At 39.2% G+C, this 17,797-nt stretch overlaps 1 protein-coding gene across 10 annotated transcripts in view; it reads right to left on the bottom strand.

The window, feature by feature from the left end:
- The window catches only part of TTLL7 (tubulin tyrosine ligase like 7), a 121,508-nt gene that overhangs the window by 89,306 nt on the left and 14,405 nt on the right, over nt 1–17,797 (bottom strand). The window contains exon 1 of one of the 10 annotated variants that reach the window (XM_054690885.1): nt 5,439–5,537. The exons of the other annotated variants lie outside the window; for them this stretch is intronic. The gene's annotated coding sequence lies outside the window, so the exon portion shown is untranslated. Of the gene's footprint in view, nt 1–5,438; nt 5,538–17,797 lie in introns of those variants that run through there. 10 annotated transcript variants of the gene reach the window in all.

Genomic DNA, 17,797 nt, shown 5'->3' with positions numbered 1-17,797 from the left:
TCTCTTCCCCAATTCACACAGGAATTAAAAGGCCTCAGACTTATTTCTCTCTTCTCTCAATGTGTGTGTGTGTGTGTTTTACCTAATTCCATTTATGCTTTGGTGAATAACAATAAAAGTGCTTTAACAAACTTGAGGACTTGATCCTACCATCCCAATTCTAATTATTTCACTTTATTCTAAACAAGAGATATGAGAAGAGAGAAGGACCATATCCACTCAGGGGAGCATGGTCACCTACTTTCCCAAAGCAGAAGGGATGTTTCAGTTTCATTCAAAATACTTAAAGCCAGGGCCTCCCTGATGATGCAAGCGGTTAAGTGTGAGCACGATGAAGCAATCTGCAGCTACTGCAGCACGAGTTCAATCCCAAGACCAGGAGATGACCCACATGTATGCATAAATAAATAAATCCTTTAAAAAAGAAAGAAAGTGGGCCTCCCCGGTGGCGCAGCGGTTGAGCGCTGGGTTGCAAAGCTGCCCGCAGCCTCTGCAGTGCTGGTTCAATCCCCGGCTGCTCCTCGGCGACCGGAGGAGGGTCCCACATGGCGCGCACTCAGCAGTGTACACTGCTCCCCTCAGCAGTGTACTTCAGTCTGCCTGCTCTGCTCCCCGCTCTGGCTCTGGTGAATTCTCTCACCCTCCCGCGCTTCTGACTGTACCCAGTGCTTGTATAAATGAATAAAAATAAATCTTTAAAAAAAAAGAAAGAAAGAAAGAAAGTTTAATTCTGTTTGATTAGAGCTACTTTTAAAGCTAGGGAATAGTTTAAAAGGTGGTGAAATCTGGGCCTCCCTGGTGGCGCAAGGGGTTAAGCACAGCACTGTAAAGCAATCGCAGCCTCTGTAGCATGAGTTCAATCCCCAACAGGCCAGGGAGCAACCCACATAGCAAAGCAGACCTCTCCTGTCTGGCCCACTGCTCCCCTCAGCAGTGTATTTCAGTCAGTTGCCTGTTCTGTTCCCCACTCAGTCTCTGGTGAATCCTCTCACTGCCCCCCCAACACCTCTGGCCTGTAGCCCAGCTCTTGTATACATAAATAAATAAATCTTTAAATAAATAAATAAATAAATAAGGTGGTGAAATCACCAAATTGCATCAGATTTCATTTCTATTCTTGGAACACCTAGGTAGCTAGCTGTATCTAGGTATCTCCCCATATCCACTTTACAAATGTACTGTAAGTCAACAGCATGTTTTCAGTGAACAAACTAGATCAAAATCATCTTTGTGGAGCCTGCATTCTAGTGAAGGAATAACAAACAATAATAGTGAACATTAAATGTTTAGAAAATGCTAAGGCCTATGGGGGAGGGGTGTGTGAAACAGAACTGGTTAGATCAGAGTGGGAGGGAAAAAGGAAGGAAAGGGAATACAATTTTTAAATACTGTATCCAGGTCATCCCCATTGGAAATGTGACATTCATAAAATTATTGTGCATTATGCTTACATGTGTGGATGTAAACTTATGGAATGGTGAAACAATACTTTCTGTGGTACCAAACAATCTTTAGCTTGTCAACATAGTTCTTTTTCCTAAATCCTGGTTTTCTTATGTATTTATTTGTATGTATTCTAAATAGATTTTGAGATTACTATTTTCACATTGATAAGCAGAACAAACATGTTTCACAATGTCTGTTAACCAGTTTCATAAACTTAGTTTTATTACTTCCCTGACAACTTTTCTTTGGAAGGTGAAGGGACAGAAAGATACCAACCTCTCCTTCCACCCTGCATCCTCAGGATTGCTGTTAGACTTTCACACATTCTTGATCACCCCTTTTTGGCTCTTGGCTCACAGCATCCTAATTTTGAACAACTTGCATACCCCATCCCACATCTATACTTGCTATCATATTGTATGACTTCTCAGGTTTAAAATCCCCCAAAAAGAATCCTTATTAGTTAGGGCAGGCTATATATTGTTGCAATAACAAACAAACTCCAAACTTAGGGATTAATGCAAATATATCACTTAGGAAATACTATTGGGAAATAAAAGTGTAAAGAACTACCCAGGAAAGATAAATTCCAAGATTGTTACCTGCTGAGCAAAAGGGGGAAGATGCAATATCAAGCTCTGTTCGAAAGCATGTGTGTACCTGTAATCTTACACACACCAGAGATATAATCCTTAATATAAAGACTGATATATATTTATCATTCCTTAGCCATCCGAAATAATATGTAGAAATGATATAACCACAAAACCTTTGTTTGAACCATTATATATCTTCTGGGAACTATTGAGTTCTAAGTCACAGTGTTGGAAATTTATGTCTAACTCTGACTCATAAGTAATGCTAAGTCACTGAAGGACTTGAAAAAGAATATAATCCAAATCTTTTTTTTTTTGAGGTAACATTGATTTACAACACTATATATGATTCAGTGATACAGGTTCACACCTCTTCAGACATGTGTTACCATACCACACCCACCGTCAGAGTGCCCATAATCTCCCACCATACTCCACAGGGCCCCCTCCTCGTTTTTGCTCCCAAATCCATTTCCCCCCTTGGTAGCTTCAATTTTATAGTTAGATTTCTAGGGTTTGTTTGGTTTAGTTTTATTTGGTTTATTTATTGGCTTGTTTTATTTCCTTATATCTCACATATAAATGAAATTACCTGGTATCTGTCCTTCTCCTTCTGACTTATTTCACTGAGCATAATGTAAAATCTCTTTTTGATAGATTACATTGCTGGTTATTTTGTGGACTGGAAGGGAGAGGCACAGGTAAGGAGGCAGAGAGTCTTAAGAGGAAATTCCAAAGGTCCAGGAGAAGATGGTACAATCTTCATAACAGAAGCCAGAGAGATGGAGAAAGAATATTGCTATTACGGGAGCAAACAGAACTTGGTGGTCAAGAAGGGAAAAGTAATCTCAATTACTTGTAGATTTCTGGCCTAGGAGAACTGGGAAGAAGATGGCACCATTTACCCAAAGAAGCTCTACAAAAAGAAGAGCCGCTTTGAGGGGAAAGATGATTTCAGTTTCTTATTTGTAGAAAAGGATACATGTGGAAAAAAACTGAAATAAGACAATGGAATTAGTGATTGGCGATAAGGAAAAACCTCAATTTTATAAATAAAAATCTTTTATCTAAACATAGATAGGTCCCTCTAAAACATAACTGCTCCTGTTTCTATGTTCTCTGCCAAGAAAGGACAATAGATTTTCAAAGTGCCCAGCTGCTTGATGGATAAACAAATGACATCACACAAACAACCATCAGAACAAGGATACATTGGCACCACTCATTGTGTGTACAAGTTAAAAGGGTTTTTAGAGAAATGTCTCCCTAAACATAGGAGCATTTGTTTGCCTTTCTGCAAATGAGTATATTCCCCAAAGCTAGATTTGTGGTGTGTTCTAGACCTGAAAATACCGTGTGATCAACCACTTCTAAAAACTTGATTGAAAGCCAAGTATCTTACGTGAGGTCATGTAAGAAAAAAACAGAACAATTTATTCATTCTAGTAACAATATTGACCTTAATCAACAGGAGCTCCCAATAATGCACAGCTTATTTATTTTTCAAATTGCCATAATCTGCATAAGAATTTGTGAATGTTTAAATTACAGCACCCATGCAAAATGTTTCCTAAGCTTTATGAAATATCCTCTTTAGAATTTGAAATGAAAAAGTAGGGAGTGGCAAGTTGGCAATGATAACACAGTATACCTTGAAAGTTTCTTTCCCTTATTGGTACATTTCCAGTATGTAGGATCATGAAATAGGCTAAATGCTCACTCAATGACTGTTGATCTCAATAAAATTCAAAGTAACAGCTATAACTTCATTATTAAAATGACAAAAGATAAGGTGATTTCATAGTGTACCATTAAGTACAGCCAAAAGCCTCTTTGGGTATATTTCTCCTCAAATGCTTATTTTGTAGTTCTATGTAATTCTCCAGATCCTTTAAAATAAATTTTAAGATTTATTTATTCATGCATACAAGAACTAGGGTGTAGGCCAGAGGTACAGGGGGTGAGAGGATTCACCAAAGACAGAGTGGGGAACAGAACAGGCAGAATGACTGAAATACACTGCTGAGGGGAGCAGTGGGCCAGACAGGAGAGGTCTGCTGCGCCATGTGGGTTAGCTCCCTGCCTGGGATTGAACTTATGCTTTAGTGGCTGCTGATAGCTTCATAGTGCTGACTTAACCATTTGCGCCACCAGGGAGGCCCTCCAGAAGCCTTTAAAAAACATGTCGCTTGCCCCCTAGGAATAGCATGTGATGCTATTAGCTAACTTCTGCATTGAATAGTCACTTTTGTAAGTCCATTTACTTTCTCTCATTCTCTTGGCCCCGCAAAGAAACGTACCCATCTAAAACAGGGGACTTCAACCTAACCTATGCTTGACTATATAAATACCTTTCTTGTACTGAGCTGTGGAGTTGGAACTGATGGATCTTTAGACTAAATTCTCCCTGGCGCTCAGTAACCTTGATCACAGGTTACTTGAAACAGAGTAAGTGAGGAAAGTGAGAAATATCCAGTTCACTACTGTTCAGCCAGAAAATACACAATATATATCAAAATAAAATATGCAGCTGCTTAGCCAGCAAATGGCATCACCCAAATGTCACTTGATGCATTTATAGTTTTAAATGTCTAAAAGCTATCACTTGAACTTCCACTGAATACCTGGTACTCCTCTTATGTTCCTTATATTGGTAAAGGGGGCATCATTATATAGGCAGACATCCAAGAGATAAACAAAATAAATTTTTATGATACACATGAGTTTTCTGACTTACATTTCCACCTATTACTAAAATGAGTTTTGAATCTTAAATGTATAAAATTCATTAGATTATTAAATAAGCCTATGTCATCCATATCAGTAAAATGATTTAACACACATCAAAAGACTGCCAGCTACCCACCTAAAAGCCACTCACTAGTTCTTCCTTACTAACAAAACACCTATTGGGTCATTATTAGGGATGGCATTGTGTCTTTCTAATTAACTACATTTCCTAAACTTCCTTATAGGTGTATATGATCATGTAACCAGGTTCTAACCAATAAGGTAGAAACAGCAGTTAAAGTTGTTGAGCAGTACTTTCCAGTAAAACATCTTAAGAGAAACGTAGCCAATGGGTGGACACTCATTTATTTGTTGTTCTTCTTTCCAATCCAGAATTCTGCAGGAGCTGCAACAATTCAAAGTAACAGTGGTTTTGTCACAGAAACACTACATTAGTCTTGAACTGTCTACCTCCAGAGAAAGTAAATTTCGTTTTGTTAAGCCACTGTTATTGTATGCTTCTGTTACCAGCAGTTAAATGTACCTTCTAGTGGACATGCTACTGCAATAGAAATTACTGCTTTATTTTCTAAAAAAAAGAAAAGCTGCCTAAAAGCAAAGTCACTCAGCACAATAACTTTGGACATTGTTTTTGCCACAGCCTACCTTTCACCCATTTTCTGTAAACAGTAATCTCCATTTCCTCTGGTGAAGCGTTACTCCCCCTGTTCTCATTCCATGTGCTTTGGATGAGGTTAACACAGAATCCAGCTCCAAAGCTGGGCAAGCAACTGGCTCTAAAACAATTGTGGAATCTCATTGCTAGACCATGGGATTGGCTCAGTGACCAACACAGTATCCAAATAAGGTCAGAGATACTCAGGCTCAGGGCTTGTTTTCAGACTCTTAAAGAAGACATGTTCTCTTTCAAGCTCGATTTGATTCTGGAAGGACATACCTACCACTGCTGATCTTCATCATACCCCTAAACAGACCCTGAGGATGAAGTCAACATGAGGGAGGCAGGAAGAGAAAGAGATAACAGATTCTGGAACTTTTCAGCAATAAACAAAATCCCCGGGTTTTTGGTTTTTTTTTTCGTTTGTTTGTCTGGTTGATTTTTTTGCTTAAACTGGGTTCCTAACCAATACAAACAGTCCCTTTTTTAATTTTGTGTTTAAATACAGAAAATTACTTCAAAATATCCTTGCATGAAATGTTATCACTCAAGAGAAATAATAGGTTTCCCAGCAAGTTTCCTTCATGAGACAATTGGCTTATAGGCAGCAGCTTTAAAAAAAATGTCTTTTAATTTATATATTCTCAAATCTCAAACACTGAACTAGTAACATGGGACCTAAAGTGCTGAGCTACCATGTCACAGGGATACAGCTATCTTGGTTTTTGAATTTAAAATACAAAAAGTCAGATAAGTTTGTTGCAGTTTTTAATTTAATAACTCTAAAGTAAACTAAATCCTGGTAAAATTAAGCCATGTTGATAATCATACAGTCAAGCTTAGACAATCCATATGGAAAAAAAAATGTATAGGCCTATCCCCATAATGTTCTTGCATGCATGCCTTCATGAGTTCAGCTGAGTATATAATCATAACATCTTAAGGGAGGAAAGAACAGTAAGCCTATTTTGTTTCTAGAGCATTAAATTTGGCAACAATGTGAATTTATAAGATCAAACTATGGGAAAAATTAAAATACTAATAGCCTTTATCAAATAGGCTAACTATTAAGAAAACCGATCAAATTTAACTATATTTCAGTAAGTTTAGCTCATTTTGAAAAAAAAAAAGATCTTTCCCATAAGTCTGTGCAGACCTTTAAAAATTCAGTATCTATGTGGGCCCACAGTCCCTTTTATAGTAATGCAGAGGGAAAGAACTATTTTTGTCCTTCATTCAAACAAACAATAATGGAATGCAGAGCAGAACCAGTGCCTAAAGCTAACACAGTAATATGATATCCACAGATACAATACTTAAGTCACGTAAATTTATTTTTTAATCGTCCTCCTCTTGCTGTCTACCTTCCCTTTTCACACAGTAAAGAGTTATTATAAAGATGTATTATCACATGGCGAGTATCTGCATTCTCCACAGTGGAACCTCTAGTGATGGATGGGCCTCACCCAATCAGTTGAAGACCTTAAGGAAAAAAACAGATTGAGATTCCTTCAAAAAAATAGGAAATACTGCCTTAAACTATCTTCAGACTCAAGCTGCAATATCTCTAGCTTGTAACCTGCCCTTCAGATTTGGGACTTTCCGGCCTCCCCAATCACATGAAGAAATTCCTTATATAAATATCTATCTATCCCCACTATCCCCCTCCTTTTCATTTACAGATAATGGTTCTGTTTCTCTAAAGAACACTGACTAATACATTCATTATTTCCACAGGGTCAGCTACCACTTATAAGACTAACAATGTGATTTTAATTACCATTTAAGGTAAGAAGATACTGGAGCAAAAGATATATGAATCCAAGTAAAACTAAGGCATAAACTAAGGAAACTAGATTATTATAAAAAGAATGGATAAGGATGGCTATATAAAGAACAACCTGGATAATTGTATAAATAACAAGCTAGAGGATGTATCCCTAAATCTAAATGAGGAAATGAATATACAGATATATTCCAAGATTACCACCATATTTCTTTGAATCTAAGTCATATTCTTTTACTTTGTTTTTAACATTTAAAAATGTCTCAAACAGTGATGCATCTTACACTCACCTTCAGCCAGGTAGCAGTCCTGGGATAGTTGATTGTCTGTACCTACACATCCAAGGTTGCATAATCACTATCAGAAGCTGAGAGAAAAACCCAGACATGATAGTGGAATACTCTCTTAACAAATGTTGCATCAGGACTATTTACAATGGCCAAGTTATTGAAACAATGCAAATGTCCAACAATAAATGAGTGGATAAAGAAGAAGTGGTATATATACACAATGGGATACTACTCAGCTATAAAAAAATAAAATGAAATTTTGCCTTTTGGGACAACATGGATGGAACTGGATGGGATTACGTTGAGCAGAAATAAATCAGAAGGAGAAAGAAATACAGCAGATGCTTTCATTCACACGTGGAATATAAAGAAACAAAACAAAGGCAAAATTAAATCAAAACACAGGTTAGACATCTGACTGCAGAAATGAGGCTAGCAGAAGGGGAGGGGAAATGTGGGGAACAAGGGAGGAAGGGGCTTAATGAAATGTGAATGGTGATTAGTACTTTGGTGGTAAGAGTGGTTGGTAACACACACTTGAAGATGTGTGTGCTAACACACCTCTGAATTATATCAGTGCTGTCTTTTAAATGTTGCATCAGGGCCTCCCTGGTGGCGCAAGGGGTTAAGACATAACCTATGAAACTAACTGCAGCCACTGCAGCAAGAGTTCGATCCCCGGCGGGCCAGGGAGAAACACACATGGTGTAGCAGACCTCTCCTGACTTGCCCCCCGGTCCCCTCAGCAGTGTACTTCAGTCAATCTGCCTGTTCTGTTCCCCACTTTGTTTCTGGTGAGTCCTCTCACCCCCCACACCTCTGGCCTGTACCCCAGCTCTTGTATGCATAAATAAATAAATTATTGAAAATAAATAATAAATAAATGTTGCATCACCAATTCTTGATGAAACAAAGAATGATGTGTGGTAAAATATGGACAAAGGACTCTGAATGAAGAAAAGATTCAAGAATCTGTCCTTGAATTTTAAGAAGCTTAAAAAATTCCTTGATGAATTTATTTTATTTATATTTTCCCTTTTTGTATGCATGCAAATGATGTGATATCTTTTTTAATTGCCTTTAAAAGACTGTTCTAATGTATAAAATAAAATTACTGTACTAAGAAATTACTATTTCATAGATGAAATTGCAGAGGGCCGTCCCCCCTGCACCCCAAGCAAGCCAAACAGCAGCAGGTGTCTTACAATGAATGTGAACATAACTGTGATGGAAAATAGCAGCATACTGGCTATCAGAATTTTAGGTGTACAGACTAATGACAACTTCAACCACCTTTTGAGCCTTCACTCTAAGACAGCAGTTTTCAAACTTGAATGTGCATCAAAATCTCCTGGAGGGGGCCTCCCTGGTGGCACAGGCGGTTGAGCGGCGCACCGTGAAGCTGTCCGCAGCCTCTGCAGCACGGGTTTGATCCCAGCCGGCCAGTGAGAATCCCATGTGGTGAAGCAGACCTCTCCTGTTTTGCCTGCTGCTCCCCTCAGCAGTGTATTTCGTCAGTCTACCTGTTCTGTTCCCCGCTCCGGCTCTGGTGAATTCTCTCACCCTCCCGCGCTTCTGACTGTACCCAGTGCTTGTATAAATAAATAAATAAATAAATTTTTAAAAATTAAACACACACACACACACATATATATATAACTTCCAACATCCCAAATAAAATTGGATGCAGAGGGCCTCCCTGGTGGCCCAGGGATTAAAGTCAGCATTATCAAGTTATGGCCAATTACAATGGCATGAGTTCAATCCCCAGCCAGAGAGCTAACCCACATATGGGCAGCAGACCTCTCCTGTCTTGCCTGCTGCTCCACTCAGCAGAATATTTCAGTAGCTCCTCCTGTTATACTCCCTACTCTGTTTCTGGTGAATCCTCACACACACACCTTTTCTGCCCCCCACCCCCACCTCTGGCCTACACCTTTGCTCTTGTAGGCGTAAATAAAATAAAATTCTTAAAAAAAAAAAAATCAGGGAAGGTCAATATCACAATTGCCTAATGGATGTGATCCTGGCTTTAATAATATTGGGCCAGAAAATACTGGAAGCAAGAGCATCTCCACTCTACCACATCCAATCCCAAAATGAAGATGTATGCCATTTTCTCTACCCTCCGTACTTAGTCCACTGAGAGGTTAAAACTTTAGCATGGCATCCTAAGGCACATCGGTTAGATCTAAATTCATGTTTTCAATAGGGATAGATACTACTCCATTCTTGCTAATCATAAGTTAATTTTCCTTACTTTTGATTTTCACTTGGATTCCAGTGAGACAAAACTTTAAAACAGCTAAGTTCCAAGTTGAAGAGGTTTATTACAAACACTAATAAAAGTCAGTTAGGATTGTGGCCTGTAAAATTAATTTCTTTTGGCCTCTTGTGGTACTGAGGCTAGGGAACTGAGATAACTTTCTCAACTTATGAGTTCCTCATGTTTATCCCCTGACAGAGTTCAGTCTCAAGTCAAAATAGGTACATAGACACCATAAAATCAATCTATAAATGATAAATGAAATGTTCTTTCAACAAAGAAGTTATAAATTGCAGTGAGGATAATTATAATGAACATTAAAATTGTTTAGATGCAATCTCCCTGTCTATCCTTTATTTTACATTTTACTACATGTTATGTAATTTTATACAATTTATTCTTTTTAATGACAAGAATAAAGAGGAAAATATTCTAGAAAACATCTAGAAAGTACAGCAAAAGCCTAAAATAAGTAATGTGCTTAATGCTCTTGGCTTACTAATTTCATTTCTAGGACTCAATCCTGATAAAACCATCTAAAATGTTGAGGCACATTTGTCAACAGGAATGCAGGAATGTATATCAAACCATTATTTATATCTGTAACTGACCTCAACCTAAGTATATACAATAGAGAAATCAAGTTAATTGTAATATAGCCAAACAATGGTATGCTCAATGACTAAAGAATTTTTACTGCTATGGGACATACGTAATTATTTGAATAAGGATATGAATGCTTTGTCATAAATTAAATAATATCATTCATTCTACCATAAATGATTAAATGATAAAATTTCAGATTTGCTTTAACTTACCAAACCTAACAAATACACCTATCTGCTTTACCTGTCATATTTCATTTGTTTTTTGTAAGTTCAGATTATTTTAAAACAAAGATATGAAAATCATCAATTCTGAAGCATATGCCAGGATGGATTTTACTTTACAGTATTAGCAAAAAATTTGCTAAAATAATCTATAAAATTGGCCCCTTCTAAAAGACACTGATTCCAGTACTACATAAATATTATGATTAAAAATTACAACATTTTGTGTTTATGTTGGTACTTAGAATATTTGCTAAACAACCTCTGAGGTTAACACTTCTAGAATAAATCAAAATGTGATCCCAGACACTAGAAATTGAAGCCAAGTCTCAGATCATCACATAAAAATAGCTAGCAGTGAAATTACAGTACATGTTATATTTGTATGAAGTGCTATTCACACCCCAAATCAGAGAAAATTAGGAACACACAGTACATACTGAATCCATCTAAGAGTTTCCCTCTAGAGAGGAACAGAAATAAAGTACACAGACAAAATCCTAGAAACCTCTTTCTAATCAATGTGGGAGCTGTTTGTTTTTCAAGCTTTGATCTCAGGTAATGTCAAGTTTGAGACATCAATGGTATGTTCAAGCAGAAATTCCAGGAAGCAGCTGGAAATGAAGAGAATAAGTAAAATGCATATTTTCCCCTTTCTGCCTTTTAGTTGTGAGTCTTAGTTTAGGTTCCCCCACACTGGAAAGTAGTTGTCAATTGGGGTATGTTATAATCTGCTTTTCTGTGGGTTGTTTGAGTTTAATCCCCTAAGAATCTCTGAGAACAAGGGCCTCCGCTGGTGGTACAGCGGCTGAGCTCTGGGCTGCGAAGCTGCAGCAGCCTCTGCAGCACCGGTTGGATTCCCGCAAACAGGGCAAGGGTCCCACTTGGCACGCAGACCTGTCCTGCTGCCCGCTGCTCCCCTCAGCAGTGTGCTTCGGTCCTTCTGCCTGTTCTGCTCCCCGCTCTGGCTCTGGTGAATCCTCTCACCCTCCCGTGCTTCTGACTGTACCCAGTGCATGTATAAATAAATACATAAATCTTAAAAAAAAAAAAAAAATGAAACTAACTTGTTATATATATTTAAAAAAAAAAAGGACCAGGGGCATCTAGTCCCACTGCTTCTAGAAAGACCTCAAAAGCCCTTAGACAAAGAAGCACCTACGCCCAAATTATATTATTTGTATGTAAAACTTCAATTATCACTTACCTGATAGCAATCCATTCCAGAAATAGCCTTTAAATTCAACTGATTTACCACCTACTACAGCCCAGCAATCATAAAATCCAGTTAAAACATCAGCACTGGTTCTTAGCAAAGTCCAAGATGCAGCTTCTAGTTGGTGGATTTAGGAATAGCAATCTGGTTTGGGTAGGTGTTGCTAGGAGATCTGATACTGAACAGCAAGTACACCACAGTAACTTACATTGCTATTTGTCATTATTTGCTTAGCAGGCATTCTATATTTACTTAGATTCATTTTTAAGTGATTTTGACAGAAATGATAGAGAATGGTCATGTGGTCCACATTTATAGGATACCCCTCAGTGCCAAATGCTGAACCTTTCATTTCTTTCAACTCCACTATACTCTGGAGTTTGTTTGACTCCATTCTAGGAGCTAGAAGGAGTTAGAACTGACAAACACAGGGCCTCCTTGGTGGTGCAGGGGTTAAAGTCTCAGGGATATCAAACTACCACCAGCCACTACAGTCTAAGTTCAATCTCCGGGCAGGGAATTAGTCCACATGGCTCAGCAGACCTCTTCTGTCTCACCCACTGCTCCCCTCAGCAGTGTTCAGTAGATCCACCTGTTCTGCTCTCCACTGTCTCTGATGAATCCTCTCATCTGGCCCTAGCACCTATATCCCAGTTCCTGTACGCATAAATAAAAATAAATATAAATATAAATATATTTTTAAAAACTGACAGAGGAAAAGGGTTTGCCCTGGAAAAGAGTAGAAAATGTGTGATTATGCCAAAATATAGTAAGCAAGGACATACAAAAAATTAGTCCTGGTCTATACTAGGGAACAGTGCACTGAGTAACCATAAGTAATTCAGAAATGGTTTCAGGCTCCCAAAAAGTAAGTCAATGACTGATATTAATATCATACAGCTTAGTAAACATTCCATCTGGATACTCTCAATGGACCTACGGTGCTAGGCACTTTAGCTAATCTAACCAGTATTTCCTAAAAATGCCTTCCCTACAGAGTTTCAAGTTAGACTTAATCACAAAAGAAATCTACATGCAATTTTAAAGGCAGAAGTAAACAAAAACCACTCTGTCTGATGGTCAACCTAGGGCACCAAGCATTGTCAGCTAGTACGTGCTGACACTTGTTGCATGGAGCAGATCTGATCCTGGAGCTCCTCCAGCATCTGCCAGATCTTCTGCAGCCTCTCTGAATCCTGGCAATGTCTAGTCTCCCTGGGATAGGCACATGTGCAGCTCTAGTGCAAAGAACACTAGCTGTGCCAAGAGGTGACCCACATGTCAAGATTGCAAGGAGCAAGAGTCATTTATAGACTGCAGTTTGTTCTGTGGGTTCCAATTGTCCTTAGTGAGTTCTAGTTCATGTCTAGCTGTTCTTTATGAATGCCAACCCTACTAACCTACCACCAGACGTAGAGATACAAGCCCTCAGTGGTTGACTTCTAATTCTTATGAAAATTTATTCCGTATCACTCTTAGTGATTTCTGCTTCTCTCATAGCATCGGACAATGATGTCCCAAAACCTAGCTCTGTTACACACTAGATTTCAATTTTCAATCACGAGAGATTCCTATTTCCACAATGTCAGAGAAGATAATTTGAGAATGACAACAGCAGAATGAGACCAGTTGGCAGATAATCATTCTGACAACACATGTCAGTCTTTATTAAATTCAACTCAATGATTGGGATACTTCCCACAAATTCTAAAATACAATCCAAGTGGATTTTTCCTAGCTTGGTTTTTATCATATTAGGATGCTTTAGAAACAAATATTCCTTTACTCAAAACCTGCATTCAGAAAATGTCCTTCCATTCTCTATTAATACTTCTTAAAATTGTTCTATTGTTATTGAGAGAATTTAATCTTGTGTCTACAAAGGCTAGCAAAGTAAAGGATTAAGCATTTCTTTGGGCTAACAATTCAATTTTTTAAATATCCTTAATAGTGAGGCTTTTTAAACTAAATTACTCATAAGACCTCAAAAAACTAGCCTTGTCTCCTGGAATCAGACACTTCAATTTTAAATACCAATTTCAATTTTGAATATATAATCCCTGCTGATAAATAGAGCATTTCATTTTTAGTTACACTGAGAAGCCAAAATACCAACTTTTATTCTCAATCACAAAACTTAAAATTCCTTAACCTCTTTTACAAATATCTAACTCAGGCCTCCCTGGTGGCACAGGGGTTAAAGTCTCAGTGCTATCAACCTATTGCCAGTCACTGTGGCATCAGTTCAATGCCAGGCCGGGGAGCTGACCCACATGGCTAAGTAGACCTCTCCTGTCTGCCACTACTCCCCTCAGCAGTGTATTTCAGTAGATCTGCCTGTTCTGCTCCTCACTCTGTCTCTGGTGAATCCTCTCAACACACCACCCCCCACCCCCGCACCTCTGGCCTATACCCCAGTTCTTGTATGCATATATAAATAAAATAAATCTTTAAAAAAAAAAAGACAAAGACACAGATAAAACGAAACCAAAACAAACCCTGGATATATGACTGTAGAATGGAGGCTACCCAAATGAGGAGGTTAGGGGGTGGTGAACATAGGAAGGAAGAGGGCCCAATGGATTATAATGGAAGGATTATGGGTGCTCTGGTGGTGGAAGTGGTGTGGTGACAAACATCTGAAAGGTGTGTGAACCTATTCCCCTAAATCATACACGGTGTTATATTCCAATGTTACATATATATGTATAATTAAAAACAGAAACATTCTAAATTATTTGGTCAGAGATGCATCCTTGTTAAAGCTCTCCCAAGCAAATTAATATGTAGTCCAGTTTGAAAACCACTGAAAATATCAATGGAATTTGTCTGTGAACTCTGCAAATATGCTGAAGCCATCAATTTCCTTACAATCCTGAAACCCTGCTGATAAACAGCCTTAATCATTCCTTTGAAAATCTGCATATTGGTAATGAAAGGGGTATTCCTTTCAGGCTGAATTCTGAGACCTAGTACAGATTTTTTGTTTACTTTTTACCATATTTTTAATCTTGACCCATTGAGGTTCATAAAATCAATTTAGTAAGGGCACAATATGTTGTAGCAGATACTCCAACTATGCATAAGAGCGTAAGATTTTAAAAAACACCCCTGGAAAACTTGCATACACTTACTTATGATTTCCTCTAATCCTTGAATGTATTCCTTTTCTCCCCAGTACTTAAGCAAAACTTAGTTGTCACCTCCTTCCGTTCTATCACCTAGACAGAACTGCCTTTTGGTGCATCATGACAGAGTAAAAAACTTGGAAAGGAGGCACCACAAGAGCAGACACCTGGCTCACACAAGGCCAAAAGCTGGAGCTGGGGGTCGAAGTAATTAATATAGTCATTAAACCAGCTATAGAAATGAAACATCCTTAAACTTAGGTGCCAACTGCTATAGCAAGTATCGGATTGCTATAGAATATGTATCACAGAGCCTCCCTGGTGGTGCAGCAGGTTGAGCACCACACTGTGAAGCTGTTTGCAGCTTCTGCAGCATGGGTTTGATTCCTGGCCGGCCAGTGAGATACCCACATGGCGTGGCAGACCTCTCCTGACTCACCTGCTGCTCCCCTCAGCAGTGTCTTCGGAGCAGTGTTCTGCTCCTCGTTCTGTCTCTGGTGAATTCTCTCACCCTCCCATGCCTCTGGCCTGTACCCCAGTTCTTGTATAAATAAATAAATCTTAAAAAAAAAAAAAAAAGAATATGCATCACAAAGCGTAGACCAGCGGTGGGGATATGGAGTTTGAGGGCCATGGTAGAGAATCACTGGTCCTCACAGATCAAACTAGTCAAACCCTAGAAGCAATTAGGTTAACAAAAGTTTAATTCCATAAAGGAATGAGCCCCTCCCAAAGAGAAGTAGACTGTATCAGTGCAATTTTAGCTCTGGCAAGAGACTGAAGCTCTCCTGCCCGCCTATGCCAGCCTCTATTTTAACAAACCTAGGGGCAGCTCTTTCTGCCCACTTGCATCTATGCAAGTGTCCTTTATTCTTCTCTCCCTTTTATAATAAACCTGCCCTTTTGGATATAACTAATGACTCTGTCTTGTGAAAAACTCGCTGAGTGCTGCTGAAAGAGGCGCTCTGATGAAAATTTTCCCAGAGTTAACCAAAGGACCTAGTGATCCAAACCCAAAACCTCTCCAAACCAACTTCATATCAGTGTTACAGTATTTACCACATTGTGTGGTATTTTTTAAATATTTGTTTTGGGGGCCATCCTGGTGGTGCAAGGGGTTAAGTTGCAGCACTATGAAGGTATCCACAGCCACTGCAGCATGAGGTTCAATCCCTGGGCCAGGGAGGTGACCCACATGGCACAGCAGACCTCTCCTGTCTCGCCCATTGCTCCCCTCAGCAGTGTATTTCAGTAGATCTGCTTGTTCTGCTCCCCACTCTGTCTCTGGTGAATCATCTCACCCCCTGCACCTCTGGTCTGTACCCCAGCTCTTGTATGCATAAGTAAACTATCTTTTAAAAAAAATATGTTTGTTTTAAAGGTCTTTATTGGAGGGCCTCCCCTGGTGGCGCAGCATTTGAGCGCTGGGCTGCGAGGCTGCCTGCAGCCTATGCAGCTCCAGTTCGTTCCCTAGCCACCGGCGAGGGTCCCACAAAAATAAATAAATAAATAAATAAATAAATAAATAAATAAATAAATAAATAAATAAATAAATAAAGGTCTTTATTGGAAAGGGTAGGATCCTAGTGAGAACTAGGATCAAATATGAGCTAAACAGAGTACTGCTGATTCTTCTGCAGAAGAAACAGGCTTCAGCATCCACAGTTCTGATGATGTCCAAAGAGAGTGAAGAATCGGTCACAAGCAAATATTTCCTCTTGAAGCACAGACAGGAGAACTGGAAGTAGACAAAGCTCACAGCTTGCTACATTTGAATTTCAATTTAAATGTGACTCTTTGAGGCCAGAAAAAGCAGCAGAGGTTGGAAGTTCAGGGCAGGGTAAGAGTAGAAATTTGCGGGCCTCCCCGGTGGCGCAGCGGTTGAGCACTGGGTTGCGAAGCTGCCCGCGGCCTCTGCGGTGCCGGTTCGATCCCCGGCTGCTCCCCAGCCACCGGAGGAGGGTCCCACATGGCGCGCAGACCTCTCCTGCCGCCCGCTGCTCCCCTTAGTAGTGTACTTCAATCCTTCTGCCTGCTCTGCTCCCCGCTCTGGCTCTGGTGAATTCTCTCACCCTCCCGCGCTTCTGACTGTACCCGGTGCATGTATAAACAAACAAATAAATAAATAAATAAAACTTTAAAAAAAAAAAAAAAAGAGTAGAAATTTGCAAAGTCATATTGTGATCCCGGGACTGGACAATTTAGGTATGTTTTTGAAATAGTACAATGCTTTCCTTATTCATGAAATTCCATTAACAAGAATTATGTGATCTGTACTATGGTAAATATTTACTTTATACATTGAATATAACTTCCTCTGTATAACCTATAATGAAACAATAAATTCCCTACTATCCTCATTTTAGTTCATTAGCTAATTTAGTTCATTTAGTTTTAGATAGCATTTATCTCACCTATCAAATATATAACTAAACAGGGCCTCCCCGTTGGCACAGCGGTTGAGTGCTGGGTTGAGAAGCTGCCCGCAGCCTCTGCGGCGCTGGTTCCATCCCCGGCTGCTCCCCGGCCACCGGAGGAGGGTCCCACATGGCTGGCAGACTTCTCCTGACGCCTGCTGCTCCCCTCAGCAGCGTACTTCAGTCCTTCTGCCTGTTCTGCTCCCCGCTCTGGCTCTGGTGAATTCTCTCACCCTCCCGAGCTTCTGACTGTACCCCAGTGCTTGTATAAATAAATTAAATAAATAAATAAATAAAAATAAAAAATAAATCTTAAAATATATATATATAACTAAACATCACAGCGTTAAAATAATAACCCTTCATCCATATGAAATCTGAGACAGCTACTTCAGCAGAGCATTTGGATTAAA

This window comes from Talpa occidentalis, unplaced genomic scaffold, assembly GCF_014898055.3.
Source record: "Talpa occidentalis isolate TD23 unplaced genomic scaffold, MPIMG_talOcc4v2.1 talOcc4.9, whole genome shotgun sequence".
Lineage (NCBI taxonomy): Eukaryota > Metazoa > Chordata > Mammalia > Eulipotyphla > Talpidae > Talpa > Talpa occidentalis.
The sequence above is the reverse complement of the archived record's forward strand: the minus strand, read 5'-3'. Positions and strand labels throughout refer to the sequence as shown.